This window comes from Varroa destructor, unplaced genomic scaffold, assembly GCF_002443255.2.
Source record: "Varroa destructor unplaced genomic scaffold, Vdes_3.0 BEIS01000005.1, whole genome shotgun sequence".
Taxonomy (NCBI): Eukaryota; Metazoa; Arthropoda; class Arachnida; order Mesostigmata; family Varroidae; genus Varroa; species Varroa destructor.
Window position 1 is genome coordinate 34,428,711 of NW_019211458.1, and position 21,262 is coordinate 34,449,972.

Below are 21,262 nucleotides of genomic sequence, written 5' to 3' on the forward strand. Positions count from 1 at the left end.
ATACGAGCGTACAGCAGCTAGCTTCTTTGCGGATACACAAACCAAATGGTGGGGTTGGATTCGGCTTTTCTTCAAGCGAGAGTTATTCAGGGGATTCAAAGGATTCCTGTAGAGATCATTGCAGCTATCGAAGTCTTGCTTGTAGTCGATTTTCCTAGTGTATAACGTTTTAAAAGTTGCATAAGCTCTAAGAGTGTGTATATATATATATATATATATATATATATATATGTATATATACATATAGTACTAGAGAAACGCCATTATTTTTAATCCGAATGTTAAACTTAGTATTGCAAGGTCATGAGTACATAATATTTTGAATTGATGTAAAAGTTATTTCTCTTTTGATAATGGGATATATAGGACAGGTTACAAAGTTAGACCATATTAGAAATTCGGCAACGGACCGTGGTCGTTGAATCTAGGTGCGATGTTTTAGTATGCTGTTCTTGTAGAAGTTTTGGTAATAGCGGAATACAGGCAGCATCGAGTATATGATTTCCAGCCTTCTATAGTTAAAATATTTGACTGTCTCACAAACGAAATAATAGCAAAGAAATATCGACACATCACAGAATTTTTTTTTTGCAAAACTTCTGTAGATTTCCAATAAAGTGGGTCGAACCCCATAGAAGAAACATAATAGATACATGATTGTAGATATACAGTTAATTCTTGTATTACAAACATTATGTTGATTAATATGGTAATGGATTTAAATAGACGGATGACTTAATGGTGGCTAAAATATAGCTAAACCATAAAATGTACAGCCATGTTGCCATGATTATAAAATTGGAGATACCATTAGAATGGCATCTCCGATTTTATAATCATAATTAAGCCCATTACTTTTTCGTAATAAACACTTCATGTATTTCATGCTCATCCGTCAACTACTCGTCGAAGGAATCATCGGATCTAGTTTTTTACTGTTTTTTTTTTTACTGATGTACTGTTTTTCAATTGCCAACGTAATCAAAATATTCGATATGAGGTAGAATGTAATTGTTAATATCAAGAATGGAAATCGCATACGCTGATGGAGTAGAATTATTTGAAAATAAAGTCAGATGGCGGCATACTAATCTTATTTTTCTAATTTCTTATATATATATGTATATATATATATATACGTAATGTATATATATTCTTACACACCAGGTACGGGAAACTTTAAAAAAGAAGGAAAAAAGTTTTCGTACACGCTTACTAGAGCGAATCTTTAGTTTCGAACAAGCACCGAACGAATCTATTATATATTCGCAGATTTTGCACTGTTTACTAGCAGTTGGTAGCATTCTAGTACTATTAGATATGGATCAAGGTTCAATTGGAGTGAAGCCTGCGAGAGAAATCTAGAATTAGCAGGGTATGGTCTCGGCAGAAATACGCCCAATTTGGGGACGAGACTCGTGCTCAATCAACTAGAGTAGGTACCTAAAAGTATTACGTAAACCCTTTTAAAAAAAATTGATGACAAATGCGTTAAAGGTACTCTTTGTCAAGGTCAGTGTAATAGAATGGTTTTTATTAGTTGATGAAACATAGCCCGATCTTGACACTGAATACAAATGGGTATAGCTGGATCAATGAACTATGCAAGGTAACATCGAAGGAATTATTACTTCTGGAAATTTTGAAACAAGTGGGAACAACTAATTAAAAAAAAGAACCTGCTGTAAAGCATAATAGGATAGTATTTCAATGCTGGACGGTAGTTTACGATAAAAAAGTGTACAGATTTTACTCAAATCAGCGTTGACTATGTTTAAACGAAAATATCAATAATTAGTGCATTATTAAATGATTTGTCGATTTCGAACGGTGTTGTTTTTGAGGTAAGGGTAAAATTACGCTTAGGTTTTGACTAGTGCAATGAATCGACTATCGTTAATGCGAAGACCTAAATAAACAAACGGGAAGGAAATGATTGTGGGTATATAGAGTTAGCTCTATAAATATCGTTACAAGGTTTGCCTCGTTTATCAATTGTAAGAGCTCGTAAATGAAAGGAATGGGGCCATAACATTTTGAAAGCAAATGAATAGTTTGTGAAATTTGCAGCCACGCCAACCTTCAACAATCACGAAAGTGAATGGATAATCAACACTTAAATAGCACTTCACGAACTTCGTCAAGCTGTCATTTGCACTCTCGTACTTAATGAAAAGGCGGGCCTCGTACATCGAAAAATGACTGTGCCTGCAAGCGAGTTTTCTTAGAATCCTGTTTGTTGATTGGCGTATCGAAATTGGTACAACCATTAAGCTGTTACGGGCGTATCTGGCGGACTTAAAACTTTTGAAATACACGCCGCTAGCAGACGAAATTGGCTATTAAATACTTTTGGAAGCTCGTGCGGTTTCTTTAGAAGAATTAAATTCTGCAGGAAAAATGTCCTGTACTCTCGAAAATCCATGTTTGTTAGTTAAAATCTTGTCCTTTGAAGGCCACAGCGTTCTGGAATTTTATCGAAGTTTAATCGAGACATTTGGTGAAGGGGTCTTAAGCAAAAGCATAACACGTGAGTGATGTGGATGAAGATAAACACGTGAATGAATTTCAAGAATAGAGATTGTGTCGAAAACCAATGAAGAGACGACCAGGCATCATATCGTGTCTTCAAATCAGAATTAACAGTAGATCAACGATCAAGCAAGGAGTCCAAATATTAGATAGTTGTTCCTATCATTTAAACAACACCACTTCGAAACAGCAGTACACCACAGACTAGGCTTTCAAAAATGCAAAGTTACGATATTTTCACTTGGTATATCACCTCTGATCTAGATTACACGCTGCTTGGCCGACACAAAAGTTCCAAAGAGTACTGCTTCTAAATTGTTGATCATCAAGATGTTAAACTGGAAAAATACTATCAACTTAATATGCACGAAAGGCTAATGATGCCCATGGCTTGACGCTTGGCCTCAAGGCGAAGATCTAAGTCGAAATGTTTGATATATTTACGTTTATTTGAAGAGTTAATTCGTTTAAGATAGCCGGCTTAGCGCCAAACATCGATGTTCATTTAGAGCAGCATCCGCTAGGTCATCATACATAGATGCGGTCTAAAAAATTGGCCTCTGTGACAATCGACGCATCTTTACCATTGAAGAGGCCAAAAGATAACAGTAGAAGCGGAGTATGGAGCCACCATACGGAAAAAGGCCGAAGCCGATTTTATACACTGAGCAAACTTGCTATAGTATATGTGAAATGATGCTTAATTTAAAGCCGTAATTTTTTAACCGCTGCCGCAAAGGCAGGAACAAGATTTACGCCAGTCATAGCTTAGCAAACTGAATTCCGTGTTTGCTATCGTAGCATATGTTACATCTCAATGAGCGTGAACGATTTCTTTTGCGTTTGACAATAAGAACTGTCAGGCTCTATGCGACTGTGTGACGGAGAAAATAATATAGACACGCCATAAGCATTGAGCAGAAAGCCGGACTGGTGTCAGTCTTTTAGCCATTGATTAAGAACTTATAAGAGAGAAGCGTGGTTCCTTCCAACTTCGTGAATCAGAATTTTTTCTTGGAACACAGTCAATTCTCATTAACCTTAAATTTCTTAGTTTTGGCATATCGTGAGACTGTTGAAAACCGTTACGCATTTCAAAACAATGCTGTGAGACCTATCCTAGGAGTTGTAAAAAATAAAGGATTATATTTGTTTACATTTCGGGGAATAATTCCAATAGTCTATGGCACCGTAGTCGAATGAGCATCACCCTATCTTGCCAAGAGCAGACATGCTGCAAATTACAGAGCTTGCCTGCATGACAGCGAATGCGCATTTGCTACCGTCCTGCTAATACTCTGAGCACCCAGACACATAAGCGAATTAATACAAGGTTGCACTAACCATCAACGATCTATGAACTGAAAGCTTCGGGTACCACTGTTCGTAAGAGGTAACCACAAGGATTGGCCGGCACGCATTCGGCGAGAGCTTGCGGAATAAATCGAGCAACCATTTCAAGAGAACCACGGGATAAAAAACTCAACTATTGAATACAACGACGATCGAAATCTGATGATTTCCCTAGGATTTTTACTCATAATAGCGATGGTCTGTACTGGTCTAGTTGTTATATGCCTTCAAAAAAAAGGAGCCCAAATATATTTTCGCACTCTAATATGCGGAAGATTCATAGTGGACCGTTAACTCATCAAAGAAAGCGCAAGAAGATTAGCTTTGATGATCTTCGGATTCTTATCGAACTAGCGCCTTGAGGAGCTACCACGGTTAATACTTCCTCAATCTCCTGCATTACAAAAGGAACTCTACAGTGTGTGGTCTTTTCCTCTGTTTAACCCTTTAGGTTTTGAAATTTTCAGCCTACCTAATTTTGGACGTGTTGGATTGTTTTGTATGATACGTTTGAGCAAGACCTCAATAAGTCTAAACACACGGGTATCGCTTCACCCTTTGGTGCTAATACAAATAGAATTTCATATAAAGATCTATTTTTATTTAGATGCGGCATAGAGGCGACGTTGATTTTGCCCGAAGAGACTGTATACTCAACAGGTATGTTCCACAAATATCAACTTAGTTTCTCATTATTAGCTATTATTTTTCTTAGCTTATGGAGGTATATGTTACTCTGAGGGATTATTCGGGAATCTACTCTAAGGGAAATATGTTTTTTTTAGGATGATATTTAAAACTTTGTTCTGATAATTGTCTGCCATAGCTTAGCCTATTGCTATATTCCTGTGTAGGCTACACCTTCTTTTTTATGTTTCGCTTGCAAATAAAATTAACACGGAAAATTGGCAATCTCAATGCAACTTAAAATATCCCATGCTTATAGCATCTGTTATATGTGGCGTCTGATTGTTCTGCTTTATGGTATAGTGGCCTTCAACAAAAACGCTTGGTCGTCAACGTTGACACAAGCGAAACATGGCTGATAGTCGCGTTCGATTTCGCTTGTATCGTGCAACGCCGCCATCGACAACCCACCATTTGGCTTGATGCACGATTGATAAAGAAAGACAAACAAACTGGCGGCCGTCAGCAGCGGGAGCCACGCGTCGAAACATGCTTGAAACGCGCAATGAACGGATTACACATTTAACTTGCGTGTGCTATTGGGCAGAAATTTAAGGTTGAAAAAAGCCCTTCAAGGTACTTCGAGTACATATATCACTATGTATACTATATTGCCCTTGCAAGTAGCAATCCATTTTATATAGGTAAGCTGTAGGCCGTAGTGGTATACAATATGATACTAATCTATTCTGAGAAATGTGTGAGATGAGACGATGGGTAACGTTTCTAGCTTAGAAGTTTGAAGCCCACGTTTGCATTATATAGACTAGAATATGTGTATATAATCCGTTAAGAAAACAAGAGCTTTAAAAGACATTTTGGTCCTTATGGCTGATAATATTTAGTTGAAGTCAGTGATAACCAACAGATGCAGTATATTGTATATTCACATCCAACTTACTTTTTTACTACTTGTTTTTTGTATATATATATATATATATATATATATATATATATATATATATCAAAGGTAACTAATAGACCAGTAAGCGTGACGTGAATATACAATATACTGCGTATTTTAGGTAGTTGCATTGCGTAAACTCGATATCACTACTAATACTTGAACAATGATGAACTACACACGAAGAAAATGTACGCACACAGAACGTCTCAGCGGCGTCGGACAGTGACCCTTGTGATGCGCTGTGGAGACATTTGGAATATAACTAAAGTAGGGAACAAAATAAATTAGTGCTGATCGAACCCTACGACCACTGCGACCCAAAATTAAAAATATATATGTATTTTGAAAAGACGTACGAGTGCCAGCTGCAGAGACCTCGTAATTGCAAGCTCAGCGTTCCGCGCATCCCGCCACGAAAACACTGAAAGTTATGCACCAGGCCAAAGAGTACCGATGGTACTTTTTTCTGTTGTCTGTTCACATAACCATGCCGGAAAAAGAGGTATAAAAACAACTTAATTTACCCAGATGACCTAAACAGAAACGTAAAACGCAGTAGCTAAATATTTTCTTTAAAATTATTTTTTTCTTGGCCAGTTCCAAAATGATAGTTAGTCACCTTGTTCAAATAGCAAAGGTCCCTATGTTTAAATTCTTAATTAGATTCTTAGATTATTTTTTTTTATTTTTCTTGAACATATTGACAGCAGTGAGGTATTGAGGGATGCTTTTAAGGGGAACAAGGTGTATTCTTATAGTAAGAGTTCGTGTACTTGTGCCAACCGGTGCGGGCCTCCATTGGATTCTGTGTGGTTAAGACAATATATTTGCCTTATTGTGGTGGAAAATTCAACTAAATTTATCGTAAGGATTCGTTATTTTTTCCGATATTCGTTCCGCAATTTGGTAACTAAGCATCGGCCACCTGTATACTATTTGTATTGACTTACCCTTAGGAGTCAACCAATGATGTCACGAAACGCTGCTTTATGACCATATTAACGTTCGCTGCTTTCATCTTTTCCTATAATTATTATATATAACATTGGCATTTGGCATTGATGCCGTGATGTAAGATATCAATCAAAGGACGATGAAAAACATGATATCACGCGACATTATTTAGCAGCAACTAGAACGAGGCAAAAAGCAGGTTGCCGAGTGTTCTGAAAACTTTTCGGAATGATCATAAACGTAATGTTTATAAACAGCTTTTGATACACTAAAGCTGAGTTTAACTAACTAAAACGTACGCTATTCATAAAATGCATGCCGACAGCGGGCAGATCGACATCGCGTGTAGGTATTAACGCGGCGTGCTATGAATGTGTACTGCTTAAGTTTACAATTTAGTGTAGTGCTACGATCGAAAGCCATATTGTTATTCCAGAACAGTATTGTTCAAGAGCTTGACGTATCACGAAAGGCGATTGGTGAAAAACTTAGAAGAAAATTCAACTTGTTTTTATGATGCCTCACCAGCCGGAGAGTTCCTTCGGGTTGCCTCTGTGTATCACAAACAACAGAGCTTTCTACTGCTGGATCGGAGCACGGCTATCCCATAGACATGTATTAGAGAAGGCTGTCCTGTAAAGGAAGACGACCTGTTGTAAACTCCCGTTGTCACTCTACCTAGTGCCAAGAGTTTTGTTTCAGCTGAATCTGTCGATGGCGGCCATTACCTTTTGTCTACTGAAGTTTCGAGCAAGGGAGATGAGTATTTGAGCGTTAGCTGATTTCATGCAGCTGAGTAAAACATACGATGGCGGCAATACCGCTGTACCTTGATTGGTCAGAGCATCTCTGAGATGCTAAACGAGAGAACTTACGTCGTCTTTCAAATATCATGTGAAGTTAGAGGTGGGGCACTTTCTTTGTATCAATACTGTAGTCGTGGGTTATATTCCTATTCTTAGCACTTAATCAGATAATCGAGACCACATAAAACCATATTAGCCATTAAAGTTGACAAAAAGTTGCCTTATGGTTACTGGTCATAGTTTCAAACAGAGCAAGTGGTGCCGAGATACTCGCTTATATCAACACTTTATAGATCTCCACAACTGATGCTTCTGTCTGCATTTTGCTATCCCGCTTTCACGTTTGGGTGAAAACAAGTAGAGGAGCAATCTCTTAACTTACCCGACTTTAAATGAGCACCAAACGAAGAAACAGACTTTCATCTATGCGTGCAGTATTTATTTTCTCGAAGGAGCAGTTCCCCCGTAACTGTATGCTATCTTAAGTCTTTACAGTCGTATGCCATATCATACGATTTCCTTCATAAGTTTCAATTTTTTGCAATAAACTAATATATTGCCACCTAGTCCAGAAAATACTCCGTCGACTGAGCACTATCACCTTTTAAAAAATAAATCCCGATCTTAATTGTTTGAAGCCTTGTATCAAAATAGTTATGCACAGTACTTATATCTCATTTATACCGCCCCTCATCAAGGATTTCATCGCGCAACGGGCAATTGACGGGCAACTGAGTTACTTTGTTGCTGTCCGTTCCAGAAAACAAAGCGTTAAAGCATAGTAGTGAGTCTGTAGAAAAAATCATGAGAAGATACTAGTCCGATATAGTCCTATATTTTTAAATTTGGTTAATTATAGAAAAATCAATTAATCCAAATTTGGGACTTACACATGCTTCAGGAAAGTTCAAATTTATTAGTATTAATATGTAAAACGAATGTTCCTCCGTTAGGAAAATTCGGTTTGCCCCAAATAAACTTGCTTTATATTGCCCTATTATTTCCAGTCCTCCAACTTCTGTCGTCGTTTGGTTTTTAATATTTCCGCTTGGGGATCAGTAGAAACATGATGTATTTAGGACAAGGTAAGATTGCACTTTTTCAATGAATATACCTCTGGCCTTAAAAAATACATTGATTTATTTGGTGCCGAGCAGAATGCCATCTGTGTACTTTTTAAATTGAATAAAAGTACCTATGATGTGTATACTCGAGAGACTGTCTGTCTACATTTCGTAGAAACAAGGTGTTTACTAAAATACATATGTATACGTCCTTGTGTTAATCAGCTTGTTGTTATACAGCCCTTCTTCGTGTAATTCGTCGACTCATTGCGGCGTTGCCGTTATACAGAATGAGCACCCGAGAGTGTGGAATGTTAAACAGTTCGCCTCAGTCTTAATCTCTTCCCCTCGGTTCAGGCCTCGTAGTTTCTGATCACAGCGGGTACAGCTTGCCCTCCTCCGGTGCTCACGACTCCCTAATGCGTGTGGTACGCAGCATTATTCACAAGCTGCTACTTCAGGTCAAACCCGCGGCGAAACATGACTGCATACTACTAGAATAGCATGATCGACAATCCGCAGTATATGGTGTCTGCAAAAGATTTAAGCCTTGCGGCGTTGTGCAGTATGATCTCAAATGAACTGTGGAACCTTTGGAGCATGCTACTCAATAGGAGCAGCATCTATTCCATGGTCCTTAAAGGAATTGTAGTTGGTTTGATAATCGGAATGCTGCGAAAGGCTCTAACGAGCTATTTTCCACCGGAAGAACAGGCCCAGCTTGAACATCAAGATTAAAATACGAGGACTCACATCGGGAAGAGAACACAGACTAGAAGAAAAAGCGACAATATCATGTAAAGTGCTTTTGTTTATCTGTAACCATGATCAATACTTTACGACGGTACAGATTCTGTTTTTCAAAATAGTGTATTCCTGTATGTACGGAAAGCTACCGAGACGATAATTGCGCACAGCCGTCCTACACTCATGCGATGTTTAACGTAATAAATTGTACGTTGTCTATTTTTTCTGTATATAACGAGATCTTTACAATATTCTTCCAATGCCTGGTATAACGCATATTGTGCGTTACGCTATGGGGCTCTGTACGCCAGTGTCCATGGGTAAAGCCGCTATTTTTGTGAGTCGCGTTATCAATCATGATCATACTGTACGTTGTAACAGGAGCAGCTATCTTCGTTGTCCTTTTTGCCCCTACATCACATGATCTATACATGCAGAACAAAATGTATCGGATAGGAAATGACACCGCTACGGTGGCCGAGCTACAAGGAAATTCCGAATCGGAAAGGGTGGTGCAAATGATTGCTAGGTTAGTACAATTGCAATCTATATTCAGTGGACTGATGATACTTGAACGGAACTTTTTTCCTTCATACAAAGCCCATGAACACCTCGGCTGGCAAGTTCTCCTGTTCATTTAATGTGTTACTGAAGTTGTGGGTTACAAATCGATGAAATTGCTCGACAAATCGATCGAAATGCGTATAAAATCGGCACTTGGAACCACTTAAGAATCCGATAAATCTAGGCATGCTTTGCATCAAAGATTATTATTTTTTTAGTATTTTTTTAGTAAGTTGTTTATTTAATAAGATTTCTCTAAATGTCGAGTTGTAGTTTACTTTGTTTAGAAAAAAGAAACATTTCAGTGCATCTTACTTTTAGTTCCGTTTCTCAACGAAACGACACATTTAATTCAGGTTTGTTTGCTGTATACAGTAGCCTACTTAATGGCGTCGCGAAATCATCGTACCCACTATTTAATATACCCAGTATATAATTTAACATATTTAAATGTATGTTCGATAATAAAAATTGAGCACTCTTTTATGAAACCTCGGAAAGAAAAGCATGTTTTTCAGCACATATTTTAAATATATATCTGTGCCATACACATTGATAGGGGAACGCCGCAATAATTGTGTCAAGTCCTAGTAAAATATTCCCTAATATATGTATCTTTAAGCAAAAAATCGCATTTCCTATTTTAAGGACATGTCCAGGAAAGATGTAATCAAATACCTCGAGTAATCTAGTACAATTAACGTGTTGCTAGCCCATTTTGAAAATCCCTACTCACCACTTATCCAAAATAATTATCTAACAAATTCTACACGTTTTCCAGATTCTATTTCTAAGAAAAAAAAAACTTATAAAAACCTTATTAATTATTTTTACGTTTTGATAGCTGTAGCTACTACGTATAAAGGATATCGATTAATATTTCTTATCTCATAGGTACTTTTTAACGACCCGAATAGTTACGCTTATCATTTATTACTGATAAAAGCTTCTAATAAAATATTCTTCATTTAGTTGGCGTGGTACTCTTATAACTTGCACAAAGCAGATCAACGCAATTTAGACTCACAATCAAATTCCCCGTGACTCACCCACAATACGGTAAGGTTGCTCCGGGATGGTACGTTGACTGAAGGCAAAAATAAACCGGTACACTTTATTTGTTTTCAATAAAGCTCCGATAGCTTTCGGTTCAACTGAACGACGTTAGACTCACACAATTCGAATCGTATATAGTGGGTAAAAAAATATACGTCAATTACCTAATCACGAGCTTAAGATACTATTCGCCTATAGAGTGATATTTTAAAGAGAACATCTGTTAAAAAAGTCAACAACACATTACAAATTCAACCCCAATTAAAAGGTCTCTTAAAAGTCTTGCAGCTTCGATCATTGAACGCATTTAGCACCAATAGTGACACCTGCAATGTACTTAAAGTTCGAATATAGGCTCGAACGAAGCCTTCTACCTTCCGGCAACAAATAAATTCGAACCCTTACAAGCCGCTCTAGAAAACTACAAGTGACGTTGCAAACCCAAGCGCATACATGGACTTCCATATATATGTATATACATGGCATATACATGGACACGCACGTTCATAGCGTGAGCTAAACCTGATAGAATAGGTGACAAGCGGACTTTTTTTGACAACCGAAGCTGGGTTTTTGGCTAGACTTAATCCTTTTCTCGAAGCTCAAATGCTTTTACCAAATATGTTCGTCATTTTTGGCAAAGACATCCATTGCCATGTAACGATCTATGTAAAGAACGTAACACAAATATATGTAGAGTGCGCTACGATAACAAAATGTCCAAATCTCACTTAGACAAACAAGAAACCTAGCTGAACATGTGACAATGCCTAATAGTCAATTCAAGCAACATTCTTCATAATAACAATTTACGTATTTTTCTAGAAAAATTTGAAAAAAAGATGATCATTACTCCCATCTGAACAAAACTAACACCAATATCAAGAACATCACCTTCTATCCAACATGCATCTGACTAGTTTAATATGTAAGTATAACGTAATGTTAAGCTTTTGGTTGACTACATATTAGGTAATTCTGTTGTGTTACTTTATCAGTATACATCGATACATTGTCCTCAACGATCTTTGTTATTCAAATAAATATTCTGCTTCACAGTAGACGCGCAATTTTTCAAAATCAGCAGTTTCAATGCTCTATAGAATAGAAACTTATGAAAGACAACGGATAAAGGTAGTTTACTTATTTTAAAACAATTTAGAAACAATTCATAAAAACGAGCCAAACGAGACCTTTCGAAACGACTGCAATATCACAAATATATGTTTATCTTATATTTTCAACTTCCATTTGCCTTTTGCCAATATTCCGTGTTTTCTATTGTTCACGATCTTCTATGCTTTGTTTCTACTTCTTATTTATCTTGTGTTAATACCTATTGGCTATTATTTCGTAACTGTGTGAACTTTGTTTATCTTTTGGCAAAGCACACATAGGATGTAAATTGTTTCCGTTTAGAGACGCTTAAGACTTCTCTTCCTTAGAAGTTGTGCAGACAAAAGTAAGAATAAAGCTTTCTATGCAAAAGCTCGAAATTTTTTTTTCAAAGAAAAGTGCTGCCGCTGAAACTACACAAACAAAATTTGCCAGACCCAGCCTAAAAATACAGTCCGGCTTTAGTTGTATTTTTACCATAAAGAAAACCGATTAACTCGATGATTTATGCCGCGTATAGCAAAGCTACATTTCTCTATTTTAGTCAAAATCAACTTAGGATGCTTTTTCATAGAAACCGTTTATATTTAAAAGGCAAGGGAAACTTTTCAATTACTAGACACAAATGGGTAAGCGTCGACTACTTTTATCATGCCTAAACAGAATTGTATCGTACCAAATAGGTTTTATCTGTAACTCGGTTCCATCTTTATGTACGCGCGTCGAGGTTTCATCCGAGTGAGTCAAACGAAAAAGCCAATGATGAACAGGATTATAATTAATTTGGTATGAGATTGGTTGTGGCAGCGCCCTAAATTGATGAGCTACATGTGCGTGCGAAGGTCGAAAACCTTTGGCCAACGTTAATTAGGTAGAGAAGAAGTAACGGCTTAGATCGCAAAAGCAGAATTCATCAGAGAAACCAATAACTATCTAGCAGTATATTCAATATGGCTTCTGATGAACGGCCCATTGAATGAACGTATACCAATAGTAGGATATTGTTGCCACATTGGATTATGGATCATGCAAAACCGGATTCGAATGTCTGCTTCATTACATTCTCGTGGTTTCTATGAGCTTTTTGCATGTGGTTGACTCGTCAACCCGATATATATATATATATATATATTTTGCATTTAATCGAATTCTTGTTGAGAGCAAGTGCTCGTTTTTGAAAACAAACTCAAGGTACAGTCTGTTTAATGGGCGAAGGTGGAACACACGGATCATTTGATCTCAGACTGTTAACAATGTTAAGTTTACAACGAAATTGGATGAAATAAGTGATCTCGAACTTAGTTTAATAGTAGTAAAGCGTATATGTCAAGCTAAAGTAAGGCATCGTGCCACATGTCGTTGTTGTAGGTATGAACCTGTTTGTCATGTTTGAAAGAAACTGTATTGGAAGCATCGTTCAAGCACTATCGATATATGCGTCACATTATGGATTATTATGATCATAATATATAAGTACGAATAATAATTTATATTAGGATCATGCATACGTGCGATAGTTCTACTTGGTATCGAAGGAAATTGCACACCTGGGTACTGCTTCTTTACTCTCTTCAAAATGTAATTCGTGAATTTGCCGGTACCTAAATTATTCTAAGGCCTGCTTTAGACTACGCAGCTGAACTTCCTGCGGGCCTATGGTACACAAGTTATAACTTGCGAAGTATTATATCAAGTTGAAGAAAACAAGTATTGATGTGGGACGATCCATTTCTATTTACATGCAGCATTAAGTGTACCTAACGCAAAGCCCAGTTTCATAATGGGTTTAAGCAGGGCACACAGTAATTTGAATTCTGGGACTAGTAGGGTTTTTGTTGTTTACCTCTCATGCTGTTCTGCATATAGTTGTTTGTATTCTTAACGCTGATCAGTTACCAATAACTTATCTGTTGTTCATCATCGCGCAGATTGCTTCAAACGTATGAGTATAAAACTGGAGCGTAATCGAGTTCTCATTCCGCTGGATGAGCTTGTTCGAAGTACAAACGATGCGACGGTCGCTCGAAAGGATTTCAGGGAAACGGACTTCGAAAATTCACTCCCTTTTACTCTTCCACTTTTCACAACAACTGGTATTTACTCTAATTAATTTACATTTATCACTTTATATATGTATATAGGATATTTTTTTTCTGCTTATTTCTCATTGAATTATAATAGAACGTGTTTAGTACGCGGACAGAGACAACTATGTAACTTGTTGTTGTTGTTGACCTTTTTCTCTGGGCTCGCGCAGCGTTAGGCAATCTATTACGATTGTCCACTTTAAGTCAACTCGCTATCCTGGTTTATACGGCTATTGGAATCCCTCTCCTTTTAAGCTGGATAATTGTCATGGGACGCTCTATGGCACAGTTCTGGATAATGCTATGTTTGCGTCCATGCTGTTGTGGAATGAGTGCCGTACGCCGAACGGACAGATCAATATCTAAGCGGCTGTTCAGCCGTTTTAACGGGAGACGCAGTATCACCCCTGGGCTCAATGCGAAAAGTTCACTAGGTAAATAAGTTATACGGCATTTTAAGTTATGGCAAGCCGCATATCACAGAATATATTAGTCAATCCAAAGCGCACAGCAATATAACCCAAATGGTATACATATACTTATCTTAGCTAGAAAACAATTACGACTTTACTGATTTCCTGTTGTTCGTTTAAATGGTTTTTTCAGTTCGATTTTTGCTTTGTGTTGATTTATCGTAAGAAACGCGCAAATAGTGCGCGTCTGCAAGCGTTTGCGTACAATATCATGGCTAGAAAAATACACTAGTAATAATTGCATTGAACAACGTGTCTGTATACCTTTAGGTGCGACTGCATTTTCTGATCCGATATCAATCATGTCAGGAAAATTATGTAGGAAACGATATCAATCAGGGAGCAAAATGTTCTGGTTCAGCGAGATGGCTATTTTCGATTTGCCCGCGGCGGCCTAGTACTATCCATTTGGACACTCAGCATCTTCTTCATCCTGTACGTTGTAGTCGGTGCTAGCTTGGGGGCCATTAGATATGACGTATCATTTATGACAGCCCTCTTCTATAGTAAGCATCCGAAGCACACTTATTTGTTAGGTTCATCGTCACCTCGGACGACAGCAGAAAGGTATTACTATTTTGATGACAACGTTTGAATAGTTTTTTAAGCTATACGTAAAACAAATAAAATAGAACGTTAGAAAATAGATGGTCTTCTAGTGGACCGGACAGACCAGGTTTTTTTCTGTAACGTATCATCAGCTTTGTCATACCTCTGGTACGTCTGTGAGGAAGTACACAGATGTACTATTTACTAATCCTTTACTGCATTAAACCGTTCTACAATAGCTATGCATGCCCGAACTGAAAATAGCGGTAGAAAATAGCATCAAATCTTGATCTTGAAATGCGCACTTTAACAAAATCGATCTCGTTTGTGCTTCAATGAAACATTGTCATAGAAGTTTGTTTGTTTGTTTCCTTTAACCGGTTTCTTACCCTCCGTGGACATCGCAAACCACTAATAGTCAAACCAGAGTATCGAAGCGCCTTTGCCCAATTCAAAACTAACCTGCTGTAATAAAATCGTCCACACGGACGTTTACTTAAAATCCATTAGAGATTATCACCTTCAACTATTAGCTACCCAAAATCCAAAAAAAAAAGAAGATAATATCCGGAATAGCAACAAAAGATAACAAATTTTAAATGCTTAGAAAATATGTGTGTATTTGACGTTTTGCCGCCGCCGACGACCACGAGTTACCGGCCTCGAATACCTGCCATCTTCCATTGTACCACGATTTAAAGGCAACATTGAGCGCGCGTCTAATTTGAATTGAAAATCAAGAGAGACGCGAACAATCAAATCAATACGCCCTAGTAACCAATAGATGGTTGCGTTTAGCTGGATATACGCGCTTAATTGAAACTGGGTCGACAAAGCCTTGACCTAGCAACAGCGTAGTAAATAGAAAGTAGTACACGTAATTCGACGATGACAATAATGTGAATCTGAGCTGCGGTTCAGTGAACGGAGCGCAGACATTTACCGTGGTATATTCGAGCCGTACACAGTATCGGGCAGTAATGTTAGCATTAATTATTGTTGCTTGAATCTGACAAAAGAGGAAAATGGTTGTACGAAATTGACCTCGTGTAAAGTTTCTTTTTTGAGGCTGACGTTACACCAATGACTAAAACTGGATTCGAACTACCTATAAGGACAAATAGGTGGGTAGAGGTGTAAGTGTTCTCTATCCTATGCAGGTAGTAGTAATATTTTAGAATCGTGTTGACTTCGCTACATCCCAGTAAGTGGTTTGTAATTGTTATGACCAGTACGGCGTTCCCGTAAATTACCGTTAACTTCATTGTGAATGATGTCAAGGCTGAACGGCTTCACGGGCCGTTCACGATGTATATTGGTCCACAATAGTAATAAGTTAAAGATTAATGTCTCGACATATAAATATGTCAAGTATGTATTGCACAAGCGGAGAGAGATGGAGGGTCGGTGGAATAGTTATACAAGAATTTTAACGAAATACGTGTAATAGTCGACTCGTCCGTTCAGATATAAGTTTATAGTTCCATCGAATTTATAATGTCTTCATTGTGCCAGCGGTGTTTCAGTCTCAGCGAAAACAATAATAGAGTAGCCGCTGTGCAACATAAGAGACGATCGTTAAAGAATCTACAGTTTTTTTTTTCCAATTTTCAGAATATTGGGTTAACCTAGGCTTGAGCATCACGCCGACTGCGCATCTCGCAAGATTGTCTGCCGACGATGTCTTCGCTTTCATAGTTGTCCGCTAGGATTGCGCCGCAAAGGTAGCAGGACTTCATTGGTGATTGTCCTATATAAATCAGAATTAAATGAGCCTAATTGAAAGACGCTTGCTGTTAAATTGACCAATGGGTTTTGAGATTGTGCTGGGACGTTTCATCTTTTTGTCGCTTTCGGGCTTCTAACTGTTATACCTGTATACCCATTATAACGTTTTTGTCCCTCTACAGAACGATTGCTACAGTTGGTTCGGCAAAATTATTCCAACTTCAAGCCCTCAAGAAAACCGGATTTGGTACGATCGAGCATAAAATAGTTGTCAGAAAAAGAAGAGAGCACTTATCTTTTTGCTTGAAGCACACACAAAGCATGATATTGTTCACGCTAAAAAATACGTAGACCTAGTTGTACTTCTATTCTTTTTTAATACCTCGTCTTGATACTAGGATAATAGCAGATCACAAGCTTCAGCTCTTCAACAATATTGTGCCACATTCTATTGTAAAATAGTTCAGCCGTAACGTTTATGTCGTTTTATGTGCCTTAAGGTACTCTGGATGTTATACTTCATTATGGGGTACGTCCTTGTATCTGGCATTCTCTACTTAAGTTATCTTATTTTTACGTGGAGATGCAGTTTCTGCCGACGTCCTGATGGGGGATCAACGCTAGAAATGGTTACCGAAAAAAGCTCTGTCCATGTCGACGTGGAACAAATTAAATCTGCATACAATTGGAGTTTTACCTAAAAGGTGCAAATAACATGTTTCAAATCAGCGAGTCGTACCACTTATCAGTCTTAACAGAATATCCAGACATAGAGTTGCATTGTGTATAAGATACAACTGAAATCGTTGTGGCTCGTAAAATTTTGCTAATGCTAAGGATCTAGGGTAACAAGTATATAGGGTACATAGTGACGCGAGCGCGTCATTAAAGTCTGGGTTTGCAGCTGAAGTAACGCACAGTTTACTTTCCAGAATGCCCATACAGAACAATGCGTCTATGAAAAGCAATAAGGCTATAGACTCACGACGATCTTCGATGACGACCCTCAGACAAACTTCGGTGGAATTAATTTCTTCTCAGAAGCGCTGGTTTCAACGACAGTTACTTCCTTGCGGATCCTCTATTTGCTATTCGTTCGAAATACAGTGGTTCTAGAAATGGCAGAAGGTGTTGTTGAAGTTGCGGATGCTGAGACCGTAAATAAAGTCTTTGTTGAAAAGTAGTCCTGATTATTGAGGTATTTTTTAATGTTGTTATCAATTGACAACAATAATTGATAACGGATTCGATTCTAGCTAAGACCCTTAGTACTTTTTCAATATACTTGCGTTGCACCTTAGCTGATTATGCAGCTACGTCTGACCAATGTAGATATACCTACACTCCCGATTCGGTGTATATGCAGAATTGGCCCCCACCGTGCCACAAATATTATTTTTCATCGCGAGATCAAAGAGAGGAATCAGCTCTCGTAAAGAATCTTGTGCATCTTTTCATGATTCTATATACTGAAATACTATATACGAGTTCCTAAAAAGGCTGATACATATTAGCATAACTATCTCCTTCGATCGTGCCCATATTTCTTGGATAATTGTTGCAGTAGACATGAATATATGTAATAAGTTGTTAACAAATATTAGTTAACTACCCTGCTCATTTATCTCTTACAGACTTGACACGAATTAGTTCGTAGAAACCCGCGACTGATCCATAAACAAATTACTAGTAAGATGTATGACTGAATTCAAGCACGAATCATAGCGTACGAAGTTGACTTCTCTGACATGTCTTCCGTTTGGAGTCGTTTTTGCAGATGGCCGTGCTGCGTACCTCAACTGAAGCTGATGAGAATGCCGAGGCTGACTCGGACTCTGGCATTTCAAAAACTGGCACTGATTATATGGTCGACGACAATCAGATCAATTTGGTACGATCGATCCGATCGGCTAATCGGAACAATATCATGTCAAGCGTCAACAAATAAGGCCGAAAGTACCCATCTACATTCACCCAGTTCAAAACGGATACGGTCCCCGCAGGTATTTATTTACACGGCCTAAACAAGGTTATGCATTAAGCAACCTTATTTCTAAACTACATCTCGTAGACTGCATCACTGGATACATGTTCGTATCTCAGTGAGGTCTGTTAAGGGGAAAAGTAAATGTTCCAGTTATAGATTCCAGATTCAATGAGATTTTTATGGTAAAAAGCAAAATCTCGCTTCGATCATGCTCTACCAAGTTAGTGTTGCTCGCGACATTAATTTACTTATACTCGTGTCATATTTTCATCTTTCTTTATTTCTTATACTTAGTGGGTGCATCAGTTAGCGCTGATTGTATTGCCTATAGATGCGACCTAAAGTGAGAAAAATGTTCGTTAGATCGTATAGATTGTTAGTTAAAAAAAATTAGTGAATTTTAGATAGATAGGCTTAAAGGGAAGCGCACCTTCCGGGTGATTCTTTTGAACTAGCCAACAAAATTAAAATCATCTCCTTGATTTATATCCTTAGCCCTGTGTAAAGTCTATTTGTTAGTCTTGGTGCCTGGCTACGCTATCCTTGGTTAAGACGATTAACGCCGGATCCATACGCGTTGCATATTTTATGTATTGTCGAATTTTTGTCGAATTTATCTGTCCTGAGTTAATCGCTGGCTTCTTGTAACTTGTACTGCTAAATGCTCTGAACCAAACCCTCGATTTGTTGTCGAACCGTTGTGTTTAAACATGTGTAAAGGATAAGGTAAGCTTTCTAGCCATCTATAAATTAGTCGTATCTACAATAGATCTTCTAATATGGTTTGCTTCGTTTTTATTTTCATGGACCGGGAAAGCGTCGTGAGTACGATGGCTTTAATGGCAACCGACACGAGCGTTGAGCAGAATCCTTTTAACGAGAAGGATCCGGAGGAAGACGAAATCATACGCCCCACAGTCTCTCATAATGGACCTACCATCATATCGGTGCCTAGCAATAAGTAGAATTTAAGTATCTGTTTTAATGTAGAACCTTTAGAAAAAATACGGCTAAAAAATAGGCACGCAGTGTACGACCCGGTTATTTTTACTGACCTCGAAACTGGTGTTAATACTCCTTAGAAAAACACCTAGTACACTTAACTCGGTACTTACTACTAGAAAGTGCTCTCTGTTGCAAACAGTTAGACGAGCGTATTTAGTTCTATAGCTAAAAGGCGTGGTGTTCGGAGATTCGTATAATAAATGGTCTGTCTGGCATTTGCAAATACGGTGACAACAGCGCAACTTACGTGCCCAGAGGCACCATCCTGTTTCCTGAAGTAGATATCCTTCAAACCTTAATAAAATCCGTAAGACTTCCTTAGGTTAATTATGGTTACCTGTTATGTTAATTTTATTACGGTCGATTCGTGTCTAATGAGCTGAAGGACACGTGATGCAGAAAGGCCAACAAATTTCCGAGGCCTTACGAATCCAGACCTTTGACAAATTAAGCCAGGAGCATATAATTATTACTTGTATTGTCAGCGGTGGGTCAATACACAAATACGTTGAGTTCAGGAAGTTTCTGATATGTGTCTGCCAAAAATACATAGTTGTTTAAATTTTTGAGTTTGAATATGTGAAGAAACGCACTTCGACAACTATATAGGGATAGAGCAGGTAACGGTGAGCCGTCGACTGTGTTAGACGAGAGGAAGTCTAAGCGACAGGCTAAGGACTATGAGCGGTTCGCGTAAAATCGAAATGGCCATTGGACCAGATTGTGAAGCTGTGTACAGACGGGGTGTACAGACATTTGCAAGTAGCGTTCCGGGTTTGGTTTAATTTCAAGATCGATATAGAGGGGACCTTCGGCAAGCTGTAAAGCGATACTAAGCAAACGCTTTGCTTCGGGAGAAGCTGACTCGCTAATATAATTTTTTCGAGCTCGTGAACATCAAGCGATTTCTGCCAGATGAACTGGTGAAAACTCGAATTTAGAGTTTTTTTGGGCAGCACTCAAAGGACGTGAAGATTAGCACCTTTCGCTAATATTCACGCCGCAACGAGGGTGATTTTATATATCGAGTTAATTTAAAAAGTTTAGGAATGTATGTTGACCAGGTGGAGCATACTGATACGAGCAGCTCTAGCGAACCATGCTAGTTCCGCGTTATTTGAGCACCGAGCGTATGCAAGACGGAAGCGCAACTAGGATCTCGGATCAGCTTGCCACCTCAGCTACCTCTAACGCCTACCACGTGCCGACCTCGCAGCGCGTCAACTGGTGAGCCATCGGTGGGTAGCAGTGATTGCCATACTGGTTAGACTATAGACGGCTTTTGGCTCAACCAAGGCATCCTATATTCTTCAGACCTAAATGTATGACGACATGTACTTCCGCAGGCAGCCAAGGCATTGATGATTTTTGACAGTCATCAGCGTGATCTATATGCACAGAGGCTGTTCGCCCTCTGACGATACAGCATTTCCTGCACAAATGAATGTGGGCGATGGTGCGATGTGTAACAACTCGCAAAGGTGGGCCGCAGAAGGACAGGACTCATACGTCGGAAATGCGAATCCGGCGCAGTAAAAACATGATCATAAGTCCTATTGGGCAACGGGAACAGCCGAGACTTTTACGAGTATTAAGCCAACAGGATATACGTAAGAATAACATAATGCTTCATTGTATAGGCCTAGT

At 38.4% G+C, this 21,262-nt stretch overlaps 1 protein-coding gene and 1 long non-coding RNA gene across 3 annotated transcripts in view; one reads left to right on the plus strand and one right to left on the minus strand.

The window, feature by feature from the left end:
• LOC111251549 (uncharacterized) overlaps nt 1–13,823 on the minus strand; it is a 58,041-nt gene extending 44,218 nt beyond the window's left edge. Inside the window, exon 1 of the mRNA XM_086990813.1 lies at nt 13,683–13,823. The gene's annotated coding sequence lies outside the window, so the exon portion shown is untranslated. The remainder of the gene's footprint in view (nt 1–13,682) is intronic.
• Nucleotides 13,078–20,127, plus strand: LOC111251624 (uncharacterized). Of its 2 annotated transcripts, none has more exons than XR_002673889.2 (9): nt 13,078–13,154; nt 13,715–13,879; nt 14,044–14,307; nt 14,617–14,913; nt 16,510–16,619; nt 17,213–17,327; nt 17,556–17,821; nt 18,401–18,626; nt 19,428–20,127. It is a non-coding gene; the product is annotated as an uncharacterized LOC111251624 (long non-coding RNA). The 2 variants fall into 2 exon arrangements; XR_015328946.1 differs by having other exon boundaries at nt 14,617–14,781.
• The last annotated feature ends 1,135 nt before the right edge of the window (nt 20,128–21,262 follow it).